The sequence below is a fragment of the Manis pentadactyla genome, chromosome 5 (assembly GCF_030020395.1).
Source record: "Manis pentadactyla isolate mManPen7 chromosome 5, mManPen7.hap1, whole genome shotgun sequence".
Classification (NCBI taxonomy): Eukaryota; Metazoa; Chordata; class Mammalia; order Pholidota; family Manidae; genus Manis; species Manis pentadactyla.
This window is the reverse complement of record NC_080023.1, coordinates 164,461,799-164,470,384: the sequence shown is the minus strand read 5'-3', so window position 1 is coordinate 164,470,384 and position 8,586 is coordinate 164,461,799.

Below are 8,586 nucleotides of genomic sequence, written 5' to 3'. Positions count from 1 at the left end.
ATATAACCCAGCACCTTTCCCTAATAAAGCGGAATTCTCCGGTGAATTGCTGCTGTGTGTCGCTCCTTTCCTTTCACTTAACTCTTGATAAAATGAAGTCTTGGGACTGAAGAGAGCCTAGAAGAATTGAAGATCAATTATCCACATCTGAGTCTATAGTATCAGTGTCTTCTCAGGCCTGGTTAGCAAGGAGTTTCTCCCTGGGGAAAGAAGAGAGAATCCGAGATCTGGGAGGGTGCCCACAGTGCAGGGGACATGGACTGGGTCCCCAGAACACTGGTCTGAAATCTGCTGGATGTTCTGCTCCCAAGGGCACAGAGATGGGTTGCCTGGGGATTGGGAATTCTATAGGCAGGTTTCCTATGGAATTGCAATTGTATAATCCCTTACCTCAACAATTGTGAAGAGGAAAGTGATTCATTATTATAAACTGTAAGAAAAACAATGGCACTTGAACATAGTCATAATAAAAATCCCGTTAACAGCTGAGGAGCTTGGAGAGCACCGTGATGCCCACTACAGGAAATGAATTGTGCGCTGAGAAAGCGGGTCTGTCGGGCCTCTCTACTGTCCTTGATCCAAATTTCAGTGCAGATCCCAATTTAAAGCTCTGCTCTCCGTGATTTCCCAGGGCACTGACAGCGCTCAGCAACCTCGGGGACACCTGGCGCTTCGGGGACGTTTCCGGGGCAATGTCAAGACCCGCAGGGGCGGCCTTCTCACCTCAGTCCAGACTCGACCACGGCTCCACACGCTGCCTCCTGCAATTGAAAAAGCAACACTTCTTGGCCCCCGTGCAACCTCTATCGCGCCGGCACAGGGGGAACAGGGTGAAAGGGCAGGGAAGGAACAACTCGGGGCAGTATCCGGGTTTCTTTACAGCTGAGGAAAAATGCCACCGGGTGAGCGGGGACGCGCCCGTGAGCTCCTCCGGGGAAACGCTCCCCACCCCGGCCACGCCCCGCCGCGCCCCCCGAGGGCCATTCCGCTGTCCGGGCTGCGCCGTGCGCGGGCAGAGGGGCAGGAGGATCAGGAGGATCAGGGAGGGGCCGACACAGGCGCTCAGCTCCATTACCCTACCCAGCGCGCAGGAGGCGCGCGGGCGCCGTTTACATGGGCTCCGGCCGGGCACGCCAGCAGGGGGAGCTCTCGGCCCCAGGGCCCAAGGTCGGAGGGCCTTGACCTGACCGGAAAGAAACAGCCGTTTCCTCTCACGTCGCGCCCGGAAGTGGCATTGTAATGGCCTCGGGGGCAGAGCTGCTGGGACGGCGCACCTGCTCCCTCTTTCCCGATCCCTTACTAATTCCTGCCTTATGGAGTGGGTTTGGAGGCACTCGTCTTCCCCAGGGCATTCATCAGGTTTGACAAACCCCACTCTTCTCGCTGTGTATCTGGAACAATTTAAACCCCGCCCGTCGCAGCAGATTTCAGAAGCCTTTGTCTTCCCTTTATAAGCGCGAGCAAATCTTTATCAAGTAGAGACCATGATGCTAAGAAGACCATGATTTACAGAAGAAATTCAGTCCAGAGAAGGGAAGAGACCCACTTCAGGCTGCAAAATTAATCAGTGGCTGAACAAGCCTTCAAATTCTACGTTCTATGAGTCCTTCAATGATGCCATAATTTAAAAACTCCATCACAGATATAACCCTGTACTTCTTGTTTCAAAATGAGCTTGAGATAACTTTGTTTTACCTGAGACAAAACAGTTATACACAAAGACAGTGAAGATAATGCAACTTAATGGAAGCCAAAAAAAGAAGATTTCAAGAAATAAATGGTATGCACCAATTACAAAACTGGCTATGAAGTTCATCATGATAAAGACTGACATGAGCCCGGTACTTTACTGACTTCAGGTACTGCTAGCAACTTCAATTAGAGAAGATGAATACAGCTGTCAGTTGGAGGACAGAACAGATGTAACCTATTCAGGAAGTCTGAATTAGACTTGAGTTGAGCAGCAAGAGTTGGGGGTGTATCTGGACGGTGCACTGAGCTCCAGAGACATTTCCAAAGGATGGAAGGAATTTAACATGTTTTAATGGTGCTAGGAATGACTACTGGATAAAGAAGTACAAGTGTTGGTTTCCTTATTGGATTCTTTTTGTTAAATCTACCTAAACAACAAAATTGAGTTTAAATAAGTTAACTTTCTGTGTAAATAGTAAACATCTACAGCCCAATAGACTATGAGGAATATTTGCCAAACATTTCATGAATTTATTAATATATTGAGATCGGATGTACAGAGAGTTATTTCTACCCTATTAGAGAAGTGAAGTTTTCTGCAAATGTGAAAAGGTCCTGAATGGTACAGAGAACACACCTTTACCTTGACCTTGAAGAGTGGCATGTGGACAGACCACAGGAGAAGTGTGAGTATTCCAATAATGACCATATATGCATTCAGAACACCATAGAGGGTAGTTGTGGAGGAAGGACAGCTTGAAAACATATTTCTAATAATTCTCTCTTAAAATCCTAATCTGCCTGTAGGGAATGCTTTATGTAAGGGATAAAAAAGAAAGACCAACCAAGTTTTTACATAAAGAACGTAGATTAAAAAATTACTAAATTATCAAACACAAGATTTGTGAGCTAAATGATTTCACTCTGAGCTCCTACTATGGTTATCTGTTTTCCCAAGGGTCATAATATCACCTGAAAGGCAATATTTCCTTAGGGCACAGGCCACAGCAGATTACGATGAAATTTTCCTAAACTATAATTGACTATTGTGCCCTACATACCTCCACATTCCTTCCCACAACTCCCTTGAGAAAATACCAGAAACCACTCCATTCCATGCTGATAGTAGAAGAAAGTTTCTGACAGCACTGATCTTATTTGTGGATCAAAGAACAAAACCCTTGTCTAATTCTGTGTGCAAAAGATCAGATAAAGAGACTGAAGATTTGGAAAAACAAGCCGGGAAATTGCAAACTAAAAATTACATAAGACTATACACACAGAATAGAATTCAATGAAACTTGAAAAGAAGTATTTCAAGATGAAAAAGAATATATTGATAAAAATGAAAATAAGCTATAATTTAGAAAGCAGAAAAATGGTATGAGTGGTGAGTAAATTCTTGGTATGGTATCTTGATGGGGAAAAGAAAGATCCTCCTGGAAAAACCAAGAAAAATATTAAAATGCATAAAATTTGATATGAGAATGGGAAAGTAATACGCTCAAAGAACAGAAGAGGGGAATTTTAAGGTGTTTTGCTCCATTTTATACAAAACTATTCAACAACATAAGGAATGTAACAAAATTAATTACCTTAGTTATTTTAATAGGTAGAAAAGCTAAACTGTACAAATACCATGAAACAAGTGTAGAAAGTTGTTGTGTAGAAAGCATCCAAAAACTCCTGCTCTAGGCCCACTAAGTGCTAGGTCCAGATGATTTAACATAGAGTAACAAGATGAGAAAATCATAGTTGGAAAGCTCATGTAGAAAATTCCTTAAGACTGTGGAGGATGAAATGGTTGGGAGAAAGTACAAACTCCACATTAACACACACAGGAGCAGGATGGCTGACAGGGGCACTCATTAGTGTCATCATCTGGTTCAGCTAGTACAGCAAAGCCCACCCTCTCTGCCACTTGTATTTGAAGTAGTGTTGGTCTCCAAGAATTCTATGTCCAGCAAAACTACCCTTCAAAAATGAAGGAAAAATTAAGACACTCCTGGAAAAACAAAAACAGAAGGATTTCATCATTACTGGACATGGCCTACAAGAAATACTACATGGAGTCCTGGAGGAGAAATAAGAAAACACTACACAGTAATTCAAAGCCATAAAAAGAAATAAAGAACATCAGTAAAGGTAACTAGATAGGTGCAAATGTTGTCCCCATTCCTTTTAGTAGCAGTAGTACTTTGTTGTATAGCTATACCATCATTATCATTAATACAGTTAGTCTCCTATGTGTGACCATTTAGGTTGTTTCCAAAATTTTGCAATTATAAACAATGTTGCAATTGATGCATTTATTTTAATTCCACACTTTGGCTTGTATTGGTCTGGAATTGCTACTCTATAACCTTATGCTGTTAATAGTCATTTTCAAAAGGTTTTGAAATCCTCCTGCCTTGGTCTACATCCTATGGAAAGAAAAATGATTTGAAATCAGAATAGTAGTGCCCATTCCCAGCTTTGCTCTTGACTCCTAAACACTTTTCCCTTCTGTAAGATAAAGGCCATTTTCTGGATCATGTCAAAAGGGATTCCAACTCCAAACTAAATGTAAAGTTGTGGATCAGGGCATCTGTTATAAACTGCAAAAACTTGGTGCCTGTCCAAGCCCCTTGACATGCTGGACTCCCGGGGACAGGCACACATGGTTGGCTAGAACAGAGTCTGCAAGGTCCTGGAAAGCAGCTCGAGTGTGCTCAAGTTATCAGGGATGCTCACTGCTCTACCTCTGGGTGCATAAAGAGCCTGGAGAGAGAATGTCTGGGTTCCTTGACTCAGCAAAAACTATGTAGTGCTGGTGAACTCGAGGTCTGATGGAGGGTGGTGTCAGGTGAGTTGTCCCTCAAGAATAACCAATTTTGTGGCTTCCCTCAAGAAAAACAGATTTTGTGACTTCTCTCTTTAACAAGCCCACTAAACGCTTCAGCTATCTTCTCTGGATAAATTCAACCTTTCAAAAAATGTTTTGACTTTGTATTTTTTGTAGTTCCAGACCCTTCATCTCTTTTTTCTTTCATCTCTCAAAATGAAGAGTCCACTAACAAGGCAGTGGTGTTTGTAGAATCAAGGAAATCATAGTCAGGGGAGCTCATAGAAGCCCATTAATGCCAATATCCTTCTTTGTATGTTTGGGTTTTGTTTTTTTTGTTTTTCACCACTGAGCCTCAGAAGTGCATGGAGACTGTCTAAAGACTGTCCCAGTAAACATATTCAGGAACGTGTTTGAAATCCCTTAATGGTAATTTCCCACGGTAATCTGCTTTTTCCTGGTAAGTGCCCTATTTCAAGTAGAAGCCTATTTATGAGGAGTCAGAACAAATCTCATTCTATTTCATCTGTAAATGCATTCCACAGAATTGTCTGAAAGTTTTCAAAGTCTATTTTTAAAGGCTCTTTGTCTTATTTTATTACGCTTTTGATACTTTGTGCAATCTACCCTGGAGAGAAAGGCTTCTGGAACGGCCCTGCTTTTCTAATGCTCTCAAGGCCATTCCAAATAATAGGGTACTGTATGCCACAGATCAAATAACATTCCTATAACAACAACCAGCGAGAAAACATAGTCAAAAGGAAGACCCCATTCACAAAAGCAGATACAATGTTTCTTAGACTATATAGTTCACAATGAAATAACCAATAGTTGGGGCTTGTACGTGGCTTAAAATTATTCCAAATAGTACCTGGTAAAGTAAGCATTTGAGATTTTCCAGGAACATATTGATGATAAATTTTCATGAGAGAAGGAGTTACTCAATGACATGTTTTTCCCTCTGTGCTAGATGCTGTGAGGAATTTATTTCATTTTATTGGAATTTATTTCATTTATTACATTTATATGTAACATATTTGCCTCAGGTATATAACATAATGATTCAGTATTTGTATACACTGAAATGATTGCCACAATGAGCCCAATGACACAGCTTAAAGCCATCAAACTGTCATAAAGATATATCAGCATCATTAGAACATATAGTAATAGTGAAGGAATACATACACATATCAATTGGAGAAAAGAGAAACTCAAAACGTATGGGAATTTATAAAGGATAAAGGCAGAATACCACTTCATGAGAGAAATGGTAGCTAGGTCAGTCAATGACATTGAGACAGATCGTCAGCAATTCAGGGAGAAACACTGGATTTCTGTCCAACCCATTATATCAAAATAAGTTTAGGTGATCAAAGATTTAAAAAGAAAAACTGAACTATAAAAATATGCAAAGAAAACCTAACTGAAGTTTTGTGTAATACTAATACGGAGATGATTTTCTGAAAGTCAACTTATATTTAACCACATACAAATAAAAACTTTTATAGGAAAAAAATCAATCACACACTAAGAAAAACAATTAGAAATAGAAAAAATATGAGTAAATACATATGATGGGAATATATATTGTTTTTATGTTGAAAGACCTTTTTCAATGCAATAAAGAAAACTGATGACTAATAGAAAAATGAATTTGTGGTTTACAAAAACGCAATGCAAAGTGGATTATATGTATATGAAATTAAATAAAATCTGTCCATAGTTATAGAAATGTGGGTTAGAAACAAACACGATTCTTTTGGGTGTTTTTTGCCTGTGAGAGTGGTTAACCCACTGCTGATTTGGGTCAATTCCAGCTGCTACTGGTCCCTGTCTTACTGGTTGCTGTACAATGCATGGCTTGATCTCTTAGGACCTTTCTTGTTTGAGAAAGACTCCCAGAGTCTAAGCAAAGGTCTCCAACTGGTGAAGAGTCAGTCAATCGGCAGGAGAATAGTGAGATCATTGCGAGAACACCAAAACGACGCGGAGTGTCTTGTGAAAATGGCTGACTTGGCATTTTGTGGAGCGTTAGTTTGTAGTTGAATTCTCATCTTCTCCCCAAATCTACATTGTCTTTGATGCTACATTTTGGTGTAAGTCATGCTATTGCCCTGGAGTTCTTGGGTTCCCAGCCCAGCTCTGTCCTTGACTCCTAGTGAACTCTGATGGCACCCCTAACTTCCACTTTCCCATCTGCGAGATGAGTGTGCCTGGATTATGTCAAAGGGGACTTCCAACTCTAAATTCGACGGGAGGTGGAGGTTCAGGGCGTCTGTGACGAGCTGAGAGGCAGAGCTGGACACTGCCTCACTCTGTCATGCTGGACTCCTGGGGGCAGATGCACATGGCCAGCTAGAACCGAGTCTCCTCATCCGCGGAGGTTCTGGACAAGGAGAACCTGAGAAGCGGCCAAAGAATGTCCTAACATTATCTACAACCCTGGCTGTTCAACTCCTAGGGTGCACACAGAGCCTGCAGATATGACAGGAGGGTTTCATCTCAGCAAGAAGCTCACCACGTGAGGGGAGGACATGGTAGCAGCTAAAGTGTTCTCAATTAACAATATATTTTCTAACTGCACTGCCCACCTGGGCACCCCAACTAGTCTGGATAGTTTCCCTTCTATTGGGCTGCCCCAGAACGTCTCATCTCTCCCATCATTCCTGCTCTCTCCTCACCACGATGCCCAGAGCTGAAAATGCCTTTCTGGGGTAGTAAGTGGTTAGAGTATGCCAGCCGGAAGGCCTGGGAAGCCTTGTCGCTCCATCCCCTTTGTACCGCTGGTTAAACTAAAGGGCAGAAGCTGGGGCTGGACACAGACGAATGGGAGGATGCATAGCGGTGCTCTGGTGCTCACGATGGGAAAGAATGGCTTAGACAACTGTCTTGACTTCTAAGCACACAAACGCTGTTCCTATAATTAGGAAGCAGGTCAGCCTGGGAGTGGGAGGTGGAGCCCTTGTGCCCCACAGACGATGGAAAGTTTGGACCCACTCTCCCTGTCTTCTTTGCAGCCTCCACCTATGTGTTGGGCTTCGTGCAGCACTTGCCCAGACCCTGTACTGGGCCTGAGGACAAGGGAGAGTAAGAAGCAGGCACAGAAAGGAGGAAGTGAGAATTTATTCCGGCTCCCAGTGGTTGCAGCATCTCACTTTCAGGGAGAGGGACTGAAGGGATGTTCAAGGCCTTGGCAACATGGACAAGATGGGACATCGACCTGTCCAGAGGCAGCAGGGGTGTGCTTTTTTGAGATTTGGGAGTACAAGACTGGGCGGGTATTATTGAAGAATCAGTGTCCCCACTACAACACTAGGCCACAGACCATGGAAGACCAAGGATCATCTAGTGTAGACAGATGAGATTGTAACCTGCAGTTCAAATAGGGGCAGAACAGTGGATGTGGGCCAAAGTGACCTGGTGAAATAAATTCCTGCTGATGGAGCAACTGCTAACAGGGGTTTCTTGCTGTCAGGCCCAATGTGAGAAGACACTTTCCTAGGGACGTTTCCATGGTGTCTAGGGAGCATGGCCTTCTGTTTCAGAGGTGGCAACATTTAGGCATTCCCTTTATAACTGCCAATATAAAGAGCCCCTGGAGTTTCATGGGGGAGTTTGGAGCCCTGTACAAATCCACAGTGTAGGGGATGCTTATGTTTGTTGATTGCCCATGATGTGGAATTCCATTCTCTTATATTTAGGCACCTCCCTTTCGAGTCTATATTGGTGTATTGACAAGAGAGCCAGCCTCCCACTGCAGAAACTGAACAAATCAGGGTCACTTTCATTCAGCCCTGAGACCTAGGGCTGCACTACAATAACACTCAGGAAATCCAGTTACCCCTGGCATTTAGATGTCCCCTGAGGGACCCAAAGCAGCAGGGACGAAGGACATTCTTTCCCAGGGCAGCGCAGTAATGTCCACAGCAGCACTGATTCAGGGCCCTAGAGGCCAGGGTGCGTGTCCTGGGCTGCAGCAGAAGTGTCCACGTCACACAGTTGTTGAGGTGTGGTTCTGGCTGTGATCACCCTGCCTGGACACACACACCGTCATAATGTGCCTGAGC